Genomic DNA, 24,095 nt, shown 5'->3' with positions numbered 1-24,095 from the left:
CCCGGCTCACTGGAGCTCTTTGGTAGCTATTACACGCCCATTTTTTATTTCTCTCTTCCCCTATCGTCTTCATCGCAATAGGGTTCCCCTCACTCAAGCCTTAGTGCAATGGGAGGGATTGGCACTAGAGGAAGCTTCATGGGAAGACATCAGGGTGTTAAAACGACTATATCCTCACCTGAACCTTGAGGACAAGATTCTTTCAGAAGACCAGGACAATGATACGGTTTATGAACTAGATGAGCAAAGCAAGGAGAATCACGCACAAAATGCCACTGCCAGATCAGCAGCTCCAAACAACAAAGAAGATCACGCAGGGGACATACAGGGGACCAACACGATCACCACCAAGTCGCGTCGTAACCATAGAAGGCCAACAGCTTTAGCAGACTACATATAACCGTTTGAGATAGGGACAAAAATGGTGTAAAGGGTTTTAGGGTTTTGGAGAATCAAGGAAATATTTTGGACATTGATGCGCTATATATAATGTAAGCAGCAATTGGCAATGAACATAAAAGAATTATCTCTGCCTCTCATCTCTTTCTCCTTAACTAATCTGGAGGTCACCACCCTCGAAGTTGGTAAGTTGTATCAGTCTAAAATTCCAAGGAAGGAGAAGATGACAGGGGAAGCTAGAATAGTGCCAATCCCTCCCATTGCACTAAGGCTTGAGTGAGGGGCACCCCATTGCGGTGAAGACGACAAGGGAAGAGAGAATAGAAAATGGGCGTTTAATAGCTACCAAAGAACTCCAGGTGAGCAGGGGGATATCAAGGGAGAGAGAAGGAAAATCGACAATTCACCAAAGTGGTATATCCTCAGGCCGATGGAGGGGGGAGTCAGAGAAAATAGGGGAGATGGAATCATGGAAGAGGAAAGGGATAGGTTGCAAAGCAAGGGAGAGAATTAGGCTCATTCAATCGAGACTGATTGACTTTCCAGAAAGGAAAGCCATAATTCTAAGAAAAAACATTAGGAGTGTCAAGTCACCTCTTCTGTGATCTGATCTCATTAGGCGTGATTCTCCTTGCCTTGTTGATCTGGTTCATAAACCGTATCATTGCCCTGGTCTTCTGAAAGAACCTTGTCCTCAAGGTTCAGGTAAGGATATAGTCATTGTGACTACTTGATGTCTTCCCAGGAAGCTTCCTCTAGTGCCAATCCCTCCCATTGCACTAAGGCTTGAGTGAGGGGAACCCCATTACGGCGAAGATGACAGGGGAAGAGAGAATAGAAAATGGCGCATGCAATGGCTATAGACATCCTTTTCGCTTTTTTTTTCTTCCCTTAATGCCTTTATCTGCAAATGAGAAACTCAAGAAAAATCAAGCTCAAGCTGAAAGTGGAAGCAACAAAACCATTTAGGTGAGGATTATACCAGGGCCTTCATTGGCGAAACATACATGATGTTCGCTGCAATGCTAGTAACAACTCCAATGAACCTGTTTGTCTGATCATTAGTGCCCATGACCAAGATGGCGACTAGCACTATCGCTATAACGATTGCACCTTCAACCGCAAGCACATTATAAATAATTTTCTACAATGAAAAGAAGTTAGCTTTTACAATACAAATTTTTTTTTGTTATATAGAAAAAAGATTTGAATCTACCTTCATTCTCGTTCCCGTGTTACGGATGTTAGTAAGATGCAAAATGAAGAGGAATAAACATCCACACTCCAACCCTAAGTCAATGCTATTAACAACAGTGTTCAGCTGGTTTTTACAATCTATCATTTCGTATAAAAGGCAGCAAAGGCTGGAGAAAATCGTTGTGAGGAATATGAATGGATCATATCCCTCAATAGATTGTTGCTTGAAGATCTTGGCCACCATTTTCCAGAGGGGCAAAGTACAACATTAAACTAAAGATGTTGCCCATGATTCCGCTTACCGTCCTAAAACTAGCCCCCATTTTTGTAATGAACACCAGTTAGCTAAGATCACTGCTGTTCAGGAGTTGCAGTGGGAAAGAAAGGAGTTGAAAGAGAACACTAGCGACTTGAAAGATTTGAAGGAATTGCTGACAAGTGATTTTCTCCTCTGGTAAGAGAGCTCTCCCTCTGAAAAGAGTTGAAAGAGAACACCAGCGAGGACCACCAGCTTAGCTAAGATCACTGCCATTCAGGAGTTGCAGTGGGAAAGGAAAGAGTTGAAAGAGAACACCAGCGAGTTGAAAGATTTAAAGGAATTGCTGACAAGTGATTTTCTCCTCTGGTAAAACAACTCTCCCTCTTAACACTCTTCCCTCAAGTCATTTCATCACGTCAAGTGATTTCCTTCACCTTGTTCAACGTATCTTCTCCAGCTCATCCATTCATGATCTCTTGGTCTAAAGAAACTCCATTTTGTGCATGATCTCCTTGCTTTGCTGATTTGGTTCATAAACCGTATCATTGCCCTGGTCTTCTGAAAGAACCTTGGCCTCTAGGTTCAGGTGAGGATATAATCGTTGTAACTCCCTGACGTCTTCCGAGGAAGCTTCCTCTAGTGCCAATCCCTCTCATTGCACTAAGGCTTGAGAGAGGGGCACCCCATTGCGGCGAAGACGATAGGGGAAGAGAGAATTGAAAATTGGCGTGTGATAGCTACCAAAAAGCTCCAGCTGAGTGGGGGGATATCAAGGGAGAGAGAAGGAAAATCAACAATTCACCAAAGTGGTATATCCTGAGGCGTTGGGGGGGATTCAGAGAAAATAGGGGAGATGGAATCATGGAAGAGGAAAAGGATAGGTTGCAAGAGCGGGGAGAGGATTAGGCTCATCCAATCGAGACTGACTGACTTTCCAGAGAGGAACATCATGTATGTTTCGCCAGTGAAAGCTCTGGTATAATCATCATCTAAATGGTTTTGTTGCTTCCACTTTCAGTTTGAGCTTGATTTTCTTCTTGAGTTTCTCATTTGCAGATAAAGGCATTAATGGGGGGAAAATGCGAAAATGATGTCTATAGCCATTGCATGCGCCACATTGCAAATTCGTTTTGCTGGACGGTATACTCATTTTTCCCTATCGATCCAATTCTGCAGGTAAGTATATGATGTTTTGTTTCTCTCACTATTTTTTTTATGTATATATATATAAATCATTGTTTTATTGTAGTTTGCCAATGTGCTTGGAGTGGTCACTGGATTTGTACAGATTGTTGTGTGTTTTATTTACAAGGATTCAGTTCGAGCTCCAGCGGAGGAAGTCTAACTGTTGAAGAATTTTTGTTTTGATCATTGAAGCTTTTAAGACTTTGTTGTTGTGTTTTATTAAAATTGTTTTAACACTTTGTATCTTGTTTATTGAGTCTGTTTTAAGACATTGACTTCTTCTTCTTCTTGAATGTGTATATGTTGGATAATTGAGTTGAAAGCAGCTATTACATCAACTTGTTATAATAGTGTTTTTTTTTCTTTTTCTTGAATGTGTATATGTTGGATTTTTGAGTTGAAAGCAGCTATTACATCAACTTGTTATAATAGTGTTTTGATGTTTTGTAACTTATTTACAAAACATCAAAACTCAAAATTACTAAAATATATTTTCATAGTTCATTAGCCCTTTTTAATCCAATGTGAACTACAAATTCACGTCACCATGTTTTAATCTTCAGAGAAGCCAACAGAGTTAAAAGAGCTGAATACAAACAACAAAACTCAAAATTCTCTCTGTCTTCTCCTTATTCATAGAACGGAAAACATTCACTTCTAGGACTTGTTGATCAACAAAAATAATACATACTAAGCATAAAATCCATTGTCAGACTAAAGAAATTGGGAAGATACGACAACCCGAACCACAAATGGAAAAGAAGAAAATAAAAGAAAAAATCCAGCAATTTTCTCACCAGAGATGGGTGATGAACAATCATTTTCCTGCATAGCGATGCGGTATTACCGCTACGGAAACATTGACAATAAGCTCCAACAAGAGGATTTGAATTACACAGATGGAATCCCTGGGACCACTGAATACTTTAACTTACGTGCACCACTAAATTATCTTTTGAATGTAAAGTTCGAAAGGTGGTGCATCTGATATGATGGTGTTTATGATACCTGTTGATGTATATCACACGAATTTCATTAAATCTCAACCGCACAAAAGAATATATATATTTTTTTTGTATGAAATAAAAGAATATATACAGATCATACCAATTTAAATAAATCAATTTTTTTTAATCCGAACCCAACCCTTTAATGGAGTTTACGTGGTGTCTACTCGGCTTCGCAAGATCCAAAAAAAATGCACCTGGTGACATCAGCAGGGTTAAAAAAGAAAAGTAAAATAAAATACAAAGTATGATGAAAAGAAGCTAATACCAAAAGTATAATTAAAAAAAAGATGATCAATAAGAGAACAGACTTACTTAAGCTCATTAGGACTTGTTGGGGTTTGACACTTGTGTAGCAATTTATATTTTGAGAACATATAATGTTTCTGCAGATTTGTTAACTAGAGGTCTCATTATTTAGGTATGTCTAAAGTTTGGTTGCTGCGACCATTATTTAGGTATGTCTTGATCATTTGTACTTTGTTCTTGCTGGAAGGATTTCCCCAGACATGTGAAAAGTGGTAATAAGAGGAACTACACGTGTCATGGCTCATGCATGAATGCATGCTTAAAATTTTACGGAAATCTCTTTGAAGCACCAGCCTACTGTCATAGTCTACCATTCCCTTTTCAAGTATATTACTGCTATATTTTACCCAGAATAAAAGTATAAGTAGTTAATATACATGCTCGGAAGAAAGTAAATCATGTCATCATGGCATGCCACTACGACACATCGACGTGGAATCCAATCCATATTGCTTTTAAGTTATTAGGGTTTGGTCCAGGCTTAATCAAAGTTTGTCACTGGACATATGGCCAAAGACTCAGAGTTGACATTTTAGCATTTGGTTTTCTTGTAGTTATCTTGTTTGTGTTACATGGTGCTGTCTATGTTACTGAGGAGATGATACTTCCCTTGCTTGTTTTTCATATCTTTTCAGTTTCAATATAATTTCATTGTTCAATTATTAAGAACAAGTTGAAGGTGGTTTGCAAAAATAGGGTTGGAACAAATCTGCATTACAGTAACCATTGGGCCTGGGCTTTATATAATAGAAACGGGCCCCGAAGAAATTTCTGCTGGGTAAACTGGGCTTTAATCAACCTGACTTGTTATTATAAAGGAAAATCCAAACCAAGAAGGATGCTCCCTATGGCTGGCCCATTATTTGCTGAAGTAGTCCTCATCAAAGGACCACCAGATCTTGTCCAAGGATTGAGGTCCACACGCTCTGATTCACTCTCACTTTCACCATTCATGTTGTGTTTGACACGGAAGTTCCTAGCTGAACTCCCTCCTGTATTGCCACCAACACCTTGGTTAGATGAACACGACACATCTGAAAGAGTATCTTCTTCAAGGCACCTTGTTGAGTTCTCTCTTGCAAGGGGCAGTTCCATGAGGGAATCCTTTTAGGAGCATTAAACTTAACCGTACTGCTTATTCCATGGGAAGAAGCAGCAGCCCTCTCAGCACTCCTTTCAAGTGTACGTCTGTGGTTGAGAATTGCCACACTCTCATCCAATGCAAGTTCAATGCCACAGTTGGCCCTTATGGAAGCAAGCTTCTCCCAAGTGCACCTCCTGCCCTGGTTCATAGCCTTCTGAAGCTCCATGTATGACTGAAAGAGATAGAGAAATATAATCAAAAGAAGCTTATTTTTCATCACTAAAGTTTCCTTGTGGGCTTTCGGGATGGAACCAAGAGATGGCAGGCATCACATAGCCCTTCAATTGGAAGAGAATACACCGCAGAAATTGGAAGATCAGCTTCCTACTTGTGACAAAGACTTGGAAAATAACAACCAAAAGCAATGGTCCTACCAATGATTGTATAAGGACCAATGGCGAACTGATCGACTCTAGCTTCATTACTAATATCCATTATCTTGGGGAAAATAAATGAACTGGCTCAATATGGTAAATGATTAGCCAGAGAAAGAAAGAAACCTGGATATAATGGAAAGAACAGAGACCCAATCCCAAAAAACACAGACCTAGATTTCCAGCAAAACAAAATGGACATACAGTCTTGTTCTACGCAAAGAACACTGAGAATATAGTTCTTCAACCCTCATTTGTGTGTTTAGTAACTGAAAATGGAGAGTATGCCCTGTTAAGAAACAAAAAGAAAAAAATCAATTAATCCCACAGTATAGGGAACACCTAAAGATTCTGGTCCAGAGACCTTCAAACCAAATCAAAAGCAATGGAGCAGATCCTCAAAACTCAAAGCTGAGAAGGGTCATCAACAAAAACAATGGAAACCCAATATCTAACTTCACAAATTCCACTTAATATAATCCTCCAAATAGATGAATGTCGTTCAAAAACAGCAATACAAAAGATGATAATAGATAATTAACAAGAACTATTACTTCCAAGCTTGGATAAGGAAATAAGAAAACCACATAAGACGATTAACGAACCTGTTGTTTGCTTCTAATAGGAGCAAACGAAATCATGAAGACGCAATGTGTGATGAAGACAATGACTCAATGAAGTTGCATTATAAATCTTCTAAAATTTACAGAAGAGCAGGCAAGCAACAGCAAAGAGGAGAATGAATCTCAATTGAGAGAACTGCGGCTGTGATTTAGAGACAGAGACAGCGAGATTCTACAAAGCCATATGAATCTCAACTGTAACCGTTTATCTTTCTTATACTTCCGCTCGTCTTTCTTCTTCTTGTTTAACACGATTTGCACATGACTTTGATGGAACTGTATAGTTATGTTTAAAATATATATAAATATAAACATCCAAATGTGCGTAATATATACCTGTGGCAGATTTCTATCTGGCGATGGTATAGGCATAACTCATGTGACTTTTCTTTTCTTTTAAGGCATAACACATGGTTTTTACAGTGTCTTTTGGTTTGATTTCTTGAATACTACCTATTTAAAGCATGAAGAACACCACAGCATAGGTATTTTGCTAAAAAAACCAATGAAGAGTTATAATTCAAGTGTTAGTAAACATGAGAGGTTCTGAGAAATACAAATTTTGTAAAATTGAACAAATTGTATTGCATACATTAAATGTTTGATACAAAATTACAAATACGATAATCAAAAAGGGACTCCCAGGCTTCAGTTCCAAGTTGAGTGCCTGGGTGGATCCATCCTTGAGATGAGTACTCTGAATAAAGTTTCAGAGTACTCCATATCCAGCAACTCCACCATATAATCTGTAAGGACTACAACCATGGAGCAAGTAGCAAAGAAGATGAAGGAAGACAAAGGACTAGGAGTGATGTTTTTAAGTGAAAAAGAACTTGAAAGAGGCAAAAATGGCAAAAGATGGGGAAAATCTCTGAAACAGCTGGCGGAAACTGCGAGTTCCGCGAAATTTTGCAGATTTTGACTGAGATTTGGGACTTTTGAATAGGATTATGCAGATTTCGGTTGAAACCAGGGAAAAAAGATTTCGCCCATAGGATTTTGTCTCAGTTTTGGAGAAAACTGATATTTCGATCATCTCAACCAAATGTGGATTTTGTCTATCATTACCTTTAAGGTGTAAAAATCAGACCTATGGAGTAATCCAACCAGACGTAGGAAAGCTAGAAAAAACTACAGAACTGAGTGCAAGGTTTCAGATCAGAATACAATTTTGTAGAGAGGTTTAAAAAAAATGCTTTAGAAGGCACTTATGTTTAATACCGTTAAAATAGTCATATATTCAATCAGAGTCAGTTTTACCAGAATCCAAGTCAAACCAGGGAACCATAAATATGCAGAAAATTATAGACTCAAAAGAGACTCAACCGACTGACCAATCTAATGCATAATAGCAGAATGAAATCAGAAGTTGAAAGCCAAAATAGAAACTGGGGTTTTTAAGAAGTGGACTCAAAAGGAAAGTCTCTTAATATAGGGGAATCCCATTAGCAAGTTAAACACAAATTTACGCCCAGTCCAGCCTGCACCAGCACTACCATGAGAGGTAGATACATGGGAGTGTTGGTTTAGGCCACACTCCCGGACAGAGTTCTTTTTAACACTACAACAACATAGCCTCATCCCAACTAAAGGGCTTGGCCACATGGATCCTTGCCCTCCAATCAGATCTATTCAAGGTTATACTTGATATAAGGCGTAAGCTATGCATGTCTTCTCACATCTAATGTTATCCTATGTCTATCCCTAGAACTTTTAGATCTTTCAGTCTGAAAATCACTCTTTCATCCTGAGTCACTCAAGGAGCCTGGATTGAACATGGCCATGCCACAAAGATTTAATATCTCATTTTTTCTTTAAATGATTTGGCCAAACCAAAATTTTAAAAGTTCAGCAAAATATGGAAGTTCTTCGGCCAAGTTACAGTGGGTTGTAGACCATACTAAGGCCTTAAACTTCATGGAAACCCTTTTTTATGCTATATACATTATAGTATTATACACACACGTTTAAGTGATCATATTGCAAAAAATAACTACTTAGATTGGTGTTTAGGATTCGCACCCTAATTGGCAGTACATAGTCGAATCTGCATAATTACACAATCACAAATTATTTAAGTATGAGAGGAGAAAAACATTTAGCAATTCGAAAGAGTAATGAAGTAAATCATCATATTGTCAAAGATTAATTTTCAAGAACATCATCAAATCAATAACCCTGCTGCAGTCCTAATATAATCATTTAGTAGTTAATAATATATACTAATAATACCTACCATGCTGTCCAGGAATCCTACCAAAAGTCTGATGGAGCCAAACAACATTGTACATCAGTCTGTGAGAAGAAAAAACTATAGTCCTCCACAACTGACATGTACATTGCATCATCTACATACTGAAGGTAACCTATCCTAGGATATGGATCATCAAACTGGGAAGAAATCTATTGATCCACCGTGATACGAGTCATATGATGCAGGTTGTAGCATGTCAGCTGGTGGGTTGGGAATGAGAAGATGTACTTTGCAAAAGAAAATCCAATACGTCCATTTGAGTGGTACTCATACTCGATTTAAGGACAAGTGTCATATTAATAGCTCCCAGGTTATACTGAAATATGAATCCAGCCTGTGGAAGCAAAAGATTGAAGAAGTAAACTCGAGACTGACACTTTAATACATGAAGGATGGTTGACATTCTTTGGATCACAGTGATGGGAGGAGCCATGAATACAGATAGTTTACGAGAAACCCATTCTTATTTCATCATGATATGTCTTAAGCAGAGGAGCTCTACAAGTTCTCAGTGAAAAGTTGTTATAAGGTTGTATTTACCTTCTCTAATAAACATGATCATGTCCATCCTTTTGAACCAGTGGCTAAAATCTCAAAGATTTTAACCGAAATACCAAAATCTTCAACTGGAATACTGTATTTTTTTTATTATTTCAAAGTGGCATTTCATTTCGGCCACACTGAAATACTCAGACTTCAAAAAATTCAAATGGCATGCTACCTCACATGGCTTCTCATAGTTTATCATGCATTGGAGCTGCTCCCAAATAACATCTATTATGATCATTCCTTAATTAATGCTTCCTAGTTTTGCCACTCATCCCTCTTAAATCCTCTTTCACTAATGTACCGAGTCCACCTACATGAAAATTACTTATAAACCCACTATACTTTGGCTAAGACATTAATAACGATTAGATCCCTTGAAACAACCTTGGATAACCTCACAGTTTCTAAAAATGCAAAGAAATAATGGTCTGCCATGAATTTGCTGTTAAGTGACAATGTGGTATATAAGTTGACATACATGTGATCCTTAAAACCTCATCTTCCCTAATCACAAATGGTTTTAGGTTAGATAAACAAAGAAGTATTTGGTGTGCAACTTTGGTAACAATAGGATAAGCTATACGGTGGTCAAACTTGGTGAGAGGGGGATTCCACAAAGCAACTATTTTAGGTTTTTTTGGCTCAATCAAAAATTAGAAGGTGATACAAAGGATGACATTTCATATTGAATTAAAATAGAATGGATGAAATGGAGAGGGGTATACTGAGTCATGTTTGATGGAGGTATCTTATTAAAATTTGTAGAAAAACTAGGATGTATTGAGCAGAATTTTGGGCTGAGAAAGTCGTCGAGGTGGCATGTTCATACTCAAAAGTGGTCTTTGAATGTTCTAGTACAAAGGAATGATTTAGTCCACATTGAAGGAACTAAAAGAGCCAGCGGCAAAGCCAAGAATGCCTTAGAAGTAGTGAAAAAAGACATGCATGGCTTTGGCCTTGTATCTGGTATGACCTCAAATGGAGCTGAATAGCTTATAGGAGGGCGAGAATCCATATATGGTAGCAGCTTATTTGCTCCTAGTCCTACAATTGGCATACATAAATAATGCATTTTGTTCCTAAGCATACACCATCGGTTCAAACTAGGGAGTACCTATTATGATACTCTAAAGTCAGGAATGGAAAGTGATTTCACGCACTGTCCAACCATAGAAGATAGAAATGGTGGATTGCAAATGAATTACTCAAATACTAGAACTCCTAGCAAACCAGGGATTGATTGCAGGCAGACAGCAGCAGATGGCTGGTTGGGAGAAGAGGGAAGCCTGGAAGAAACTGGCGTTGCAGAAGAGAAAACAATGCATAAGAAGAAGGGGACTGCACAGGACGATTGCACAACCACTTCTGGCCATGCAGACACTCTACGAAACACCTCTCTATTTTATTCTATTCAACTACAGGGAACCACATCCCAAGGAGAAATAAAAGACTCATAGAACAACTAATTGACTAACTAAGAAACTAGTATATTACAGCCATTTGTATCCTGACCAAGATAAAAGATTATACAATACTTTTCCAATTAACAAGTAAACTTCCTAGAATCCTACTAGATCCAAACACTAAACTGGGCCCTGTTCATCTCCATCTAGAAAACGAAATGGTTTTGAATTGCTCCAAGGCAATGCACCTGCATCACATGGAATCAGACAATGGACTATCTGCAGTTGAATAGTTTCCTCTAATTGCTCTAACGTGAAAGGACCACCTCCCTAATGACAGAATCTGGGGTTAACATTATCCCAATAGTAGTAAACATTTTTATCGATTTTTGTGCTCAATAATTTCCTTTTTTGCCTGAATTCCAAAGCCTTGGTTAAGTCTGCAGTTGAATAGTCTCCTCTCGTTGCTCTCACGTGGAAGTACCACCTTCCTAATGACAGAATCTGGCGTTAATATTATCCCCATAGTAAACATTTTTTATGGATTTTTGTGCTCAATAATTTTCTTCCTTGCCTGAATTCCAAAGCCTTAGTTAAGTACCATATTTGGACCTCAGTCAAATTTTAATTGGACAAAACTTTATTGTCGGGATTCTGTTCTCTTTCTCAACACATGCACAAACTTATGATATGTTTTCCTCTTTTCACCTCCATGGTGCACCAATGCACCATCTCCCACCTTTGTGTTGACCCAGTCAGATAAAGCCCGACCATGGTTTTGGACCAAGTTCAGAACTTCATAATGTACTATAGCAAGCAAAATGATGGCTTCAACCGTGGTGCTTATGTTATAAATTAAAGGAGTTTTTGGAGAATTAAATCTTCAACATGTCAACAACCAAAAGTTACTTTGATGATATACTAATACTGGGGCAGCTGGATGCTTTTAATTAATGAAATTTTCATGTTGTTGACCAAAAAAAAAAAGACGGGGGCAGCTTGTGATACCTTTACATCTTTGAATCAGTAGTAGCCTTTGTAGACAGAACTACGAACAGCATTTCCGTTGTTCTTTCTCGGGCTCATCATCTACAATTACCATCCCTTTCCTCTGCAGAGTTGATGAGAGGCCTTCAACACTGCTTTTCTTTTTCTGGAGCACACCTACAAGAAATTCATTAAAATCAGCACATCTACATGGATATGCATGGAGACTGGTGAGGCCCTACAGGTTACAAGACAGATTATGCACGTCACAGACCTAAAAAGAACTAGTGCAAGGAAATGTTTTCTACAGTAGTCATTGCCTTGGATAATAGGAGGCAAAAGAAGTCAGACTTTAGTCTATGGATTTTTGTAATCAAACCACTGAAGGCAGCCTTAAAATAAATCAAGTATAGCCGATCTGAATGAATACAACTTGAAGATCCTGAAGATAAAACTTAGTCATAACATACGGGTTGCAATATCAAGGAAACTTCATCAATGCCGTGAGCCCAGGTTTGGCGAGACGTAACAAACAGTTTAGCTCCTATTGATGCTGCATAGCTGTATTCAATAACAAGTTAATTCAACATAAAACTGGAAATAAACCATCATTCTACTATACTCATTTTACAAAATTAGAGCAATCATCTACACACAATGAACAATTATGTAATGATCTTTATTTATAAAAATAAAAAATAGGAGAAATCTCCATATCATAGAATTTCAACCATTGCAATTAGTTTCATATTCATCTCCCTTCTTGCCTCTTACATTTCATTACCTATAACAATTATCGAACACAATGGTGTCAATTAAAGCAAAAACAGGTGTCAAGTATAGTATTCCACTTTATATCAATCCCACACAATTCCTTAACAATCGATCAACATAACACTCTTCCACAATTAGCATCACCACATAACTCATCTCCCAAGTGAAAAGTTTGCCATAAACAATTCTCGATATGGCAGTATAAATCTACAAAAGGATTTAGGACTTCAAAGACCTAGCAACCATGATCCTCCTGGACATTGAAGTTTTGAACAACCAGAGAAACCTGATTTTTTATACAACCTGCACGTTTCCACACAAGGGAAAGAGGCAGCAACCAAGTTGCACATGCAAAATTACTAGTAATCTGATCTCGTATATTCATAAAGTAAGCATTCATAAAAATAGAAGCAAGATGAGAAAAAGGGGAGACAAGCAGGACTAACAAAATACGTCCTAATACTAGCAGTTGACAGGAAAATATAAATAGAAACAATAGAAGTCCTATTAGGGTTAGGACATGAATCAGACTTGGAAAAAGAAATTAAAACAGATGTCTACCATACAACCCTGGAATGAATCTCGGAAAATCTTGGTGATATGAAATTTTTGGATATCTCGACCCCCTTGCCCCGAGACGATATTGGAGGTTGAAACCAATTTGACCAAAATTTCGATTCAAATTCTGTGAAATTTTGAAATTTCGATCCTTTTCTTGAGATTTCGGTATCTTGAGGGTTTCTTAGTAAAAAGATATATAAATACCTGCTTTCATCGACATCTCGATGGTTTTGACCAAGATTTCAACCGAGAGGCAGTTCCAACAGATAACCCCATGAGAGAGGGAATTTTTTTCCATTTTGAGCAAAATCTTTTTCAAATCAACACCAACAAACACGTGGAAGCAGTGGATTGAAGCTCCAAACAATAGGATTGAAGTGTTTTCTTTAGTTTGAGGTAACCCATTTTTCTCTAAGCAATTATTTTGGAATATATATGTACAAAAATTATTTAATAGTGATGAAACTAATATATGATGAACACCATGGGCCAATGTATGAACCCACGGCGTCAGAATTCTTTGTTACAATATGTATTTTTTTTACTATTTTCTTACATGAAAAATGTAAAAGAAATATATGATAGATGTATTGTATAGCAATGAAATGGATATATGTTGAACACCATTGGTTGATCTACTTGAGAGGTCCCATGGGTACCAGCCTGGTAGACAGACTAATATGATGGGAATTAATACATTACCTAGCTCTATTAGTGGACTGAGTATTGGCGAGAGGGACTCCAAATCGAGTGGGTATTGGCATTTTCCATCTTTTATCAATGATGATAGTTCATCAATATCACCCTCAGAGCACAGTGGATCATATTTCAACCCACACGGTCAGTTGATTGGGATGGGCAGCATTTGCCTGCTCCATTGTATTACTATGAATCCATTAATAGTATGGCGATATTGGATCCTTGTTTAATTGATGAGATATTCTCCTACCTTTCACACCAGCCACTGTCCCCATACATGTTCCCGGCGGCACCATACGTTTTGTATGATGGTGGATCAATGATTTTTGGTGCCAGTACATCACAATTTGGTGACCCATATCCTAGGACGGGTTACCTTCAATATGTCGATAATGTGACATCCATGTTTGTGGTGTCAAATTATATAATATTCTTCTTGGAGTCTATGAGACTATGATGTGGGATTCCAATTTGTCACAATCAGATTGCAGTCCAAATCAAGTCTGACTGACTTAGTGGGATTGAGCAAGGCCAATATAGTAGCTTACATTAGTCAACACTCGAGGGGAATTTCTCTGGTTTTGTATTTCCTATAAATTGAAGTTGTCATGTAAACTCTTATTCTCACATTGTTTGCACAATTGTTTTTGATATTTGATACTGATGATATATGTGCGTATGTTGGTAGTTGAGTTAATATTTTAATATAGGTTTAATATTTCACTTTATTATCAATTGAAATTGCTCAATCGTTTATGTCAATTTATACTTCAAGCATTTTTAGATATCTAAATATATATTTAGTTTTGACTGAACACAAACAAGCATGAGTGTGATTCCAAAAGACTACTATGGTTGTTTCTTTTTGTCAAGCTAACCATAGATGTATATATGGGCCTTGAAATAGGATATCCAAGAAGAACCAGAACCCAAAAATGCATAAGAGCCACCAAAACCTGGCAGATTTTGTACCAGGTTTCAGCGAGATTTCGACCAAAATCTCAACATCTCGGTGGGGTCGAGACAAAACGAGATTTCAGATCCTGCTTACAACAGCTTCAAGGAATTGCCTAACTAACTTTAAAACAAACTAGGATTCCTAACTAACTTCTAATTGAAGAGATAACCCAGCTCAACTATAACTCTATAAACTAATTCAAAATAAAAGTAGATTAATTAACTATCCATTTTCAAACTCAACTTATGTTCCCATGCTTTAGGTCCAACTAGTTAGCCAATTACAATGTAGACACAAGGCCAAAGGCTCATAGCCCATGAAACCACCCATAGGCGAATTCCTATGAAAAGATGCCAAATTTGGTGCCTGACGTGCATTACAGGTAAACATGGTTTAAACTTTAAAAATCAATCTTAAATACTCAATGGATATGTGTATGCTGTACTTGTAACAATTGATAATTAGTAGTATTAAGATTTATATTTGCAAATTGCAAATGCATATTTTAGTTGTTTTCATTAATTTTGGATGTCAAGGTATTAAATTATGTGTAGCATAGGGTTTCTTCGAAAATCATACAGCCAAGTATACTATACACTGCAAACCTAGGGCAGGGAACTGAACAAACAATTTGATTCTCTTTTTAACAATCTAAAGGTTCCATTGTTTCAGGATGCTAAATTAGGATCTGTATGCCATTTGACCATTGAAAATGTGAAAAGTTTCAACTGAAATGTTTTTATGAATTATTTCTGTTAAATTGAAGGTCAAGACTTACTTCTTGAAACTTGTGCAAGAGCACCTGTGCTACCGGTTTTCAGTTCAAGGACAATCATGTCATCTAAATCGGTTATCCAGGCATTAAAACAATCTACAGTGAATACATGATAGAAATCCAAAATCACAGAGAAATATCGAAAACTAGAGTATTCACTATTGCTGGGTAGTAGATGCTTGTGGATCCTCAATTGAGAAGGATAGTTCATTAGTATCGCTGGCAAGATAGAATTGTGCACTTTTAGTCGGATAAAAGACTCGACTGAACTGATTTTAGGGTCCATCTGAATCTAAGGTTGGACGTGAACCAACAAGCATCATGATTCCAAGCAAGGTCTGATCAATAAAATTTGGATGTGGAGTGAAGTCACAGGGATCTCACTCACTTCATGACCTAAATGATAAAAAGATCAGAAGATCATGTATAAGCACCATCTTTTGAAAAATACAGGTCCAGTTGTGCAGTGTAAACTGCTTCTGCACCTTGACTCAAACCACAGGGTTGTGAGAAATCATAGCTGCATCAATCTGGAGCTCTGGAAATGATCAAGGCTCGGTGGTCATTTTGTGCAACCCTATGTCAGGGTGCAAGGGCTGTGTGTCTGGCATGACTGGGTCACGATCCTTCTCCCAAGAATATATTTTAAGTCCACCAAAATTGAGACATTTACATGTTCTTGTCTTAGCATTTAGAAAGGCATACCAAACAAATTGATGATCCAACTTTCCGAACTAGAATAGTTCAACACATAGATGGTACAAATTGCTTCCTAGGAGGCAAAGGAACAGCTCCATACCTTTCTACCTCTTGAAGATCATATTTCTTTGATCTAACCAAATCACTTTGTTGGCAGAAATTGAAATAACAATGTTTTGGGGAGCCATTTGTTGAAGTTCTGTCACCCAATTTTTCACCTAAATGAAGGTATCATCATCTGTAACGTCATACACCAAAAGTGATGCTGCAGCCAACCATTAACATAAAAATCTGTCAGTGCAGACTTAAATGTTGAGATGTTGTGACAACATCAATGGACCAAACAAAGAACTTGACAGAAAATTCTGATATACAGACCATCTGCATCACGATAGTATATTGGACCCAGAGCACGAAACCGTTCTTGACCTGCTGTATCCTGCAATCAGAGCACACAATGCAATATTACATTATTAATTTCTCATAAATAAACAAAGCATCCCAATGCAAAATGGTAAGAAGATGTTAAATGATAAAAACTCAACTTGACTCCAGCCAAGTGGCTGGGTATGAGATCAAATCACCACAAGATATGATTAGTTGATCACAAACAGGTGGAAGAACTTAAAAAAGTCAGGTTACACAAAGGAACTTGGAGCTTAACTACTTTGAGCATGTACGACAATAATTTATTCCGTTTGATACGAAAAAGAATTCTTAGTGATACAATCATTCTAATTATAGAAGAGAGACATTATATTACCCACTATATGGGAGGTTACTTCATGAGACCCGGATGTGCAGAGTATTTAAGTTGACAACATTAACCATCATTTTAAAATTGAAGTAAAACATTTCTTTTCTTCAATTACATGATATCAGTAATCAACAGTTGAGGAAATTAGTATATGGACTATCACATGTTATGCATGTATATAACAATCAATAAATTTTGCCAAACAGGAAACATTATACGATTTGCCATGTGAATTCATAGCTTACTTGTAGTTACAAGTTATGCCTCTATAGTAGTTTCCTTTTGTAATAAGCATAGTCAAGTCACCAAGGTGATCCAAGGCAGTGGGGCAGTGCCTCACCACTTAGGCAACAAGGCAGCCAAGTGTTAATTTTCAATGCCCCCTCTTTACTAACCTTACACAGTGTAAAATCAACTCTTAGCCCCATTAAGCCATCACAATAATGTACACCTAAAAAAGACAGCTGAACTGAACAGGCAAGCAACTGGAAGTTTGAAACAATTAAAACAGATTGCTATACTATTCCTGGTATTGGTCATTGTCATGATATACTTAGTTTCACATTTTGTTGATATTATTCTTAAGAATATGATCTTATCTATAAGTAATTAATGTGCTGTCGATAAAGATAAATGTTTTTGTTTTTCTCTCTAAGAAGTTTGACTGGCCAAATGATATAATTTATACATTAGCCTTTTGGTACTAGGTAAACACAAACCAGCTTTCGGACAAATCCAAGATCTCTCAAATCCAATATATACTGAAGGAGTTATGTTCCGACCAAACTTATTTGGTGTACACAAATACTGTCAAAATCGTTCTGAATGAAAACAAAAAAATGAATATTTTACCACACTTGTTCTTTGATATCTGCTATAATGAGTGTTATTCCCAGATTGACACTGAGAGGGGGGGTGAATCAGTGTCTTCAAAATTTCACCACAATGTGGTTGGGTCTACCAGACAGTGTACCACCACTCTGCAATCAAGGCACTCCAATATGTGCAACAAAGAAAAATAAACAAAAACGCAATGCACCAGAGTTTACGTGGTTCGGCCAAATTGCCTACATCCACGGAATAATACCCAACCTAGGGTTTCGTATATTACTCAATACACTCTTAGATATTTTGACTGCTACAACAGTCCAGGGAACACCAATCCTCCCGCTTTAGTCTAAAATGCAATTCAGACAAGGGCACCAACCCCAACCCCCTAGACAAGCTCCAACTTGCTAGGTCACAATGTAAACCAATAATTCAAGTTCCCCAAATTACATTCATGAGCTAGATTCTTCATCACTAAACATAACCTAGAAAATAATAGACAATCACTTGTGAATACGGGTTACCTCAACTTGTGTAAGATGCATGGTAACAATACTTGTTTCTCTTTTTCTCCAACTCTTTTTTTTTTTTCTCTTTTCAATCTTTTTCAGTTTTCTCTCTTTAAAAAAGCCATACAATCATGTTCCCTTCTTTTCTTCTGCTTCTTCTTTTTCTTCTCTTTCACTTTCTTTCTTGTTCAAGAAAAACAAAAGACTTCTTATTCCCAAGCTTCGGATCTCCATAGCCAACCAACGTCTTCTGGTTCGACCTCCACGCTATTCCCAAGCTCCTCAAAACGTCCTCCTCTTTTGCTCTCCTTTTATAGATTAATTTAACTCGAGTTTGAATCAAACTCGAGTTCCTATCCGACTTAAACAATGAGTGTTTTAACGTACAAATCGGACTAACCCCGAGATCTCCAATGAACAATCCCACCGTTGGATTTGAAGATCAAGAAGTCGTGAAGCTCTCCTCCAAAAATCAGCTCAATCGGACAATTGGATGACCATCCGATGAAGAGGTTGATCAAAACTGGACTCGAGTTTGAGTCAAACTCGAGTTCCTATCGACTTAAACAAGGAGTGTTTTGACGTACCAATCGGACTAACTTAGAGATCTCCAATGAACAATCCCACCGTTGGATTTGAAGATCAAGAAGTCGTGAAGCTCTCCTCCAAAAATCGACTCAATCGGACACTGGATGACCATCCGATGAAGAGGTTGATCAAAACTGGACAGAGACCCTCAAAAACGGGATTCTTGAGTTTTCTTTATTTGAATTGGATTCTTTCTCTTGGAACCTTTTTGTGTGTTGCTGTACCATATCAAAACCCACTTAAGTTGCCAACAATGACAACACCTTCATTTTAGGCCAATGGAACAACAATGAGGAATCTTGTCTCCAAGACTATAGTGTTCCTTTCTGTCCATAGATGATACACCATGGTACGTATTGCCAATTTTCCAACCCAGCTGATTTTTTATTCTCTCCAGAACACCATTTAATCCAAATTGCAGCCTCTTCCAAGGTAAGAGGAGGTTTCCATCAAAGCCCACGCCCCACGAGAAATGAGAAACTATCCCTCCAAACTAGAGGGAATAGTGAGAAAACCTCCAGCTCACAATTGATGAACTGTAAGAAACTTCCAATGCAATAAACTCAGAAAGGCAACTGAACAACCTTTTGGATGTAATTAACCATAACAGTGGATGAAGACGCGACCCTTCTTTTTATCTCTTGCAAAATAAGACACTAGCTTTTTAAAGAAAGGCAACTTGACAACCTTTCAAACGCCAAGCAACCCTACTAGTATATCATTTTCAAAATTTTCAGATCTTGGTCTTCAGGTAAACATTAAATAAAGCCCAATGTTATTACATTTTTAAAGCATTATTGCCCAATATAATGTTGCTTGTTAATTTAGTTTCACAAAAAGCCACGAATAACTTTTGAAACATGTTAGAGATAGCTTAGGTTTTCTAAATGACAGAACCATTGTGACTTAATCTTCTTCATTTGAAGTTGAAAGGCCTACAAAAATGTCCCACCAAGGTGAGCCAAAAAAAAATCAACACTACTTGGAGCAATTGGTTTACAGGTTTAAGAGCATCTAATGCTTCGCGAGTCATGATGGGTTAATAACCAAATTGATGAATACTGGAAAAGGGGGAGCCCAAAGGTAAATCAGATGACACCCAAACTTCCACTCTGCTTACAATAGTAACTTCAGTATACAGCTTTGGCTTTAATACCGATGCCATATCTTTCTCTCACTCTAATTTATAACTGGAATTTCAGGCAAAGGGAAAAGGAAGAAGACACTGAACCGTCCAGCAGTAGGATTGTCAAAGTCAATGAAGATCTTTCTATGAAACTCTTAAGTATGAATACCCACGAATTTCTATCAGATTGAATTGCAGGGGAAAAATAAAAAAGAAAAGGTCGATTACAATGGAAACCCATTTGTAAAGGTCATATAAAATATATTGAGCAAATTGCACTGGCACCCCAAAATGGAGGCCTTAAAGCACTGACACCCCAATTCAATAAACACACTAGTCCATTCTGTTAGTGAAACTGTTAACCCACTGTTAATTTTTTTGTAATTCCAAAAATGACCTTACTAAAATCTGAAAAAAAAAAAAAAAAAGAGGAAGAAGAAAAATCAATCGTTCTTCACAACCGATCTTCATCGTAGGCGGAAGAACCTATTCGAAGTTCTGGTTCATTGGAAGGAAAAGGATTGGAAACTAAAAATAAATCCCTGTTGTCACCCAGAATCAACCAGATGATAAACTAAACTTGAATCAGAGATAAGACAAGAACAAAAGTAATTTGAACATGATCACCACAGAAACCTATAAGTTCTCGAAAGCTTCACCCCAGTTGATTCTTCAATTTGTGACCCATTTGCTTTATCGTTCTTCGAGAGGACAAAAAGTACGGCCATGTGGAAGGGGAAGAAAGGGTTTGAAGTATCTGAAATAAAGTGCATATAATAGGACTTAACAGAGAATGAAGAAACGCTGGGCAAGACTTTCAGGCATGGAGGTGGTGAACGTGATTAAAATGTTTCTTTGCTTATCCATGTTGCTCAACCAACAAGAGGCATTTGGCAGGTCACATTTTTCAGGTATACAAACTGAACCCTTTGATTAACAAAGACGCAACTAAGTTACAATAACTTACCTTAATTTAGCAGAAGAAGCAGGGATGGATTTACTGGATCGGCAGCAGCATCTCATGGAAAGAAGACAATTGGACAACCAGCCGAGTTTAATGATGCAATTCTTTATGTCAATGCTCCCTCTGTATCAGTAGAGAGCTGTGTAACAGGGTATTCTTTTTGTCCCATCTTTTCTATTAATGATGCAAGATAGTAACAGAACTGCTTACAAGCTTCCCGCAGAGGCAAGACATGATTCATAGAGCTCTCTCCATGTTAAGGTTAAAACTGTCAAGAATCTGAAATCCCTCAACAAATCCAATCATCAGCCTACAATAACAATTATGATTTGCATATACAGGACGGAGTACCAAAGAAGATAACGACTATAAACCTGAAAACAGAACACATTTACAAAGAGAAATAACCCTAAACTCCCGATTAATGTATGCAAGGAGAAAATGGTTGAATGGAGGAAGAAAATGGTTGAATGGAGGGAGAAAACCTTCAACGTGCACACAGGGAGAAATGAGAAGTGAAACGGTCGAACGATTGGGAGAAATGAGAAATGAAAAGTGAGAAATGAAAAGTGAGAAATGAGAAGTGAAACGGTTGAACTCTCAATCGTGCACAAAGTTAGTCTTTTTAACTTTTTTTTGGTAAATGAAAATCTGTCAAGGGTATAATAGTCTTTGCAAAAATATGACCAACCAAGTAATAACCTACTAACAGAATAGAACTTAAGTGTTTTTTGAACATAAAGTGGAGGTGTCAGTGGTTTAAGGGCTCCATTTTGGAAAGAAATCCTCTGCTGTGCACATCTCTCTGCTGTGCACAGCAGCGCGCACCACAGTTTGACACGTGTCAAATTCTTAATTAATGGTACAGATTAAAAAGCTAAGCTTTAATGAAAAATACCCAGGTTTATGACCCATTTTAGTCAACCCACCCGTTTTTAAAAGAAGGGAAAACCGACCCTGAAAATTTCTCATCGTTTGCCATTCCAACTCCATCTTCTTTCCTCTGACTGCGTTCTTTCATTGTCCCTTCCTCATCTGTTGCTATCTTCTTCATTATTGTTCCTCTTTATTTGAAAACCCTTTTTCTTCATCTCTTTCTAGTTAATGAAACACCATTATCCTGCAGTCTAATGTTTATAAATTCGACAGATGACTCTCTACAGTCTGCAACTTCTTAAATCAGAGGGCTCAAGCGTTTGCCAAGAAGAACTCATGTGTTTCCCGGCATTTTCAACTCGCCCTAACTTGTTAAACTTTAAAAATATAAAATATGAATTTCTTGCCTTAACTCTCATCATATTGCAGGAAAAGCAAAGAATCTGATAAAGCCACACCAGAAAGTCAAGAAGAATTCCGAATGCCCATAGCACTGCCTACGATTATAAGACAGACCACCAACCACAAGATTTCAGAAAGGTTGGGATTGGAAAATCCTCATTCTAAATAGAGAAAACTTAACCAATAGAAAACATTGAGTTAAAACAAGAGATATAAACAGAGTCAGGATTCCAAGATGAAGATAAATCAAATAAAATTTCAATCAAACAATCCAAGATTCAAAGAGAAACTAATAAACGAAACTGCAATGTGGCAAAAAAAATTCCTGTCATACCTCCATTAAATACAACCAAGACATGACCCAACAAATCCATAAAAATGACAGACTCAGAATAGAACAAGAAACATCCATGGAGGTCAAGATCTAGTGATCTTAATCGTTTTTCAAACCTCTTTATGCACACAAAACCAGTAACAAACACAGCAGAGGCAAAATGCAGATCATATTAATCTAAGCATTCCACCAGCGATTCAGTCTAGGGGAAACAAGAAATTCTACCATTAGCTTGTAGAGAGATGGAGGAAAGGGAGCGAGAGTGAATGATGGAAAGAGCTTCACAGTGGGTTTTTTTCACTTCTTAGAACCGGGTCATAGAAACGGGTGGGTTGGCTAAAACGGGTCATAAATATGGGTATTTTTCACTTAAAACTCAGCTTTTTAATCTGTGTCATTAATTAAGAATTTGACACGTGTCAAACTGTGGTGCTGCACTGCTGTGCACATCAGAAAGATGTGTACAGCAGAGGATTTTTTTCCCTCCATTTTGGGTGCCAGTACAATTTACTCTAATATTTTAATTTTCAACAATGCCACTGGAATTTTTTCGACTAGACTACGATCTGGAGTTATGTTATGTCGGTCGTTCAACAGTCTTGAAGTTTATTCTAATCAAACATATGAAAGAAGTTAACTTTACAACAACTTGGGACTCAATCATCTATGAATTGAGACAAATATATCAGTGAACGAGTAGCCGAAACAAAGATCGACAGATGAGAGAAAAGCAAACCCTAGCCCATAAAAATCGCGACCCTAGATACTCCCAAAGCAGGAGCATTAAGCACAAGCCAACCTCAAGACAGAACATGCATTTCAATACAAAAGTAACGACTAGAAGAGGTCCAACAAATCGAGTTGTGATTTTGAATTACCGTCACGGCGTCACCAAGAAGAACGAGCTTGAACGACAGACCAGATGGTTTGGAATTCATCCTCGGACTTCTCAGCTGCCAGAATTGATCCGATTTCAACAACGAACAACCGCGGAAAGAAATCTAATGAGCATCACTGATCTCCAGAATGGAGAGATGAATATCGTTCTTTATACGCCAAAACGCCAAAACGGTAAACGCCGAGAGACACAGTAGAGTTCTGAATGCAGAAATACTGAAAATTAAACTGCGAAGAGAAATTGCTAAAATGTAGAATATACGAATCTAACAAACCCTTGTGTAATTCCCCAAAAAATAAATTAGAACATGTTCAGAGAACATCAAGAAGACGGTTTGGTGTACATTCTTGGTTTTGCAATCTTCAATCCGAGTCCAAGCGCAGACCACTTGGGAAGAAGAAGCTTGGGCTTAGCTCTAGCTTTAAGCTAAAGTAACACCCACTTTAATCTGGCAGTTACGCCAGCACCATTGAGTTATGCCACAAAAGCCCAGCCCACTAGATGAATTGAGAATTTACAAAATCATACTATCATATTTCATATACTATTATGTAAAAGGAAAACTTGTAAATCTTGTGTATGTATTTTACTTAACCAAACTACCCCTGAATAGAAAAGTGCCTACTCATAAAACCCCCCAAACAACCCACCCCAACC

General features: G+C 37.6%; 1 pseudogene across 1 annotated transcript; it reads right to left on the bottom strand.

Annotated features, from left to right (window-relative positions):
- Positions 1 to 4,506: 4,506 nt before the first annotated feature.
- LOC149007664 (uncharacterized) lies at positions 4,507 to 23,871 on the bottom strand (annotated as a pseudogene). The gene is made up of 7 exons (XR_016174962.1): positions 23,782 to 23,871; positions 23,419 to 23,638; positions 16,535 to 16,595; positions 16,257 to 16,421; positions 12,161 to 12,251; positions 11,712 to 11,867; positions 4,507 to 6,163 (listed from the first exon to the last, which is right to left on the bottom strand). The product of XR_016174962.1 is annotated as an uncharacterized LOC149007664 (transcript).
- Between the last annotated feature and the right edge of the window lie 224 nt (positions 23,872 to 24,095).

Source organism: Hakea prostrata, chromosome 8 (assembly GCF_041222555.1).
Source record: "Hakea prostrata isolate BN-2017 chromosome 8, UWA_Hpros_2, whole genome shotgun sequence".
In the NCBI taxonomy this organism is placed as follows: Eukaryota; Viridiplantae; Streptophyta; class Magnoliopsida; order Proteales; family Proteaceae; genus Hakea; species Hakea prostrata.
The sequence above is the reverse complement of the archived record's forward strand: the minus strand, read 5'-3'. Positions and strand labels throughout refer to the sequence as shown.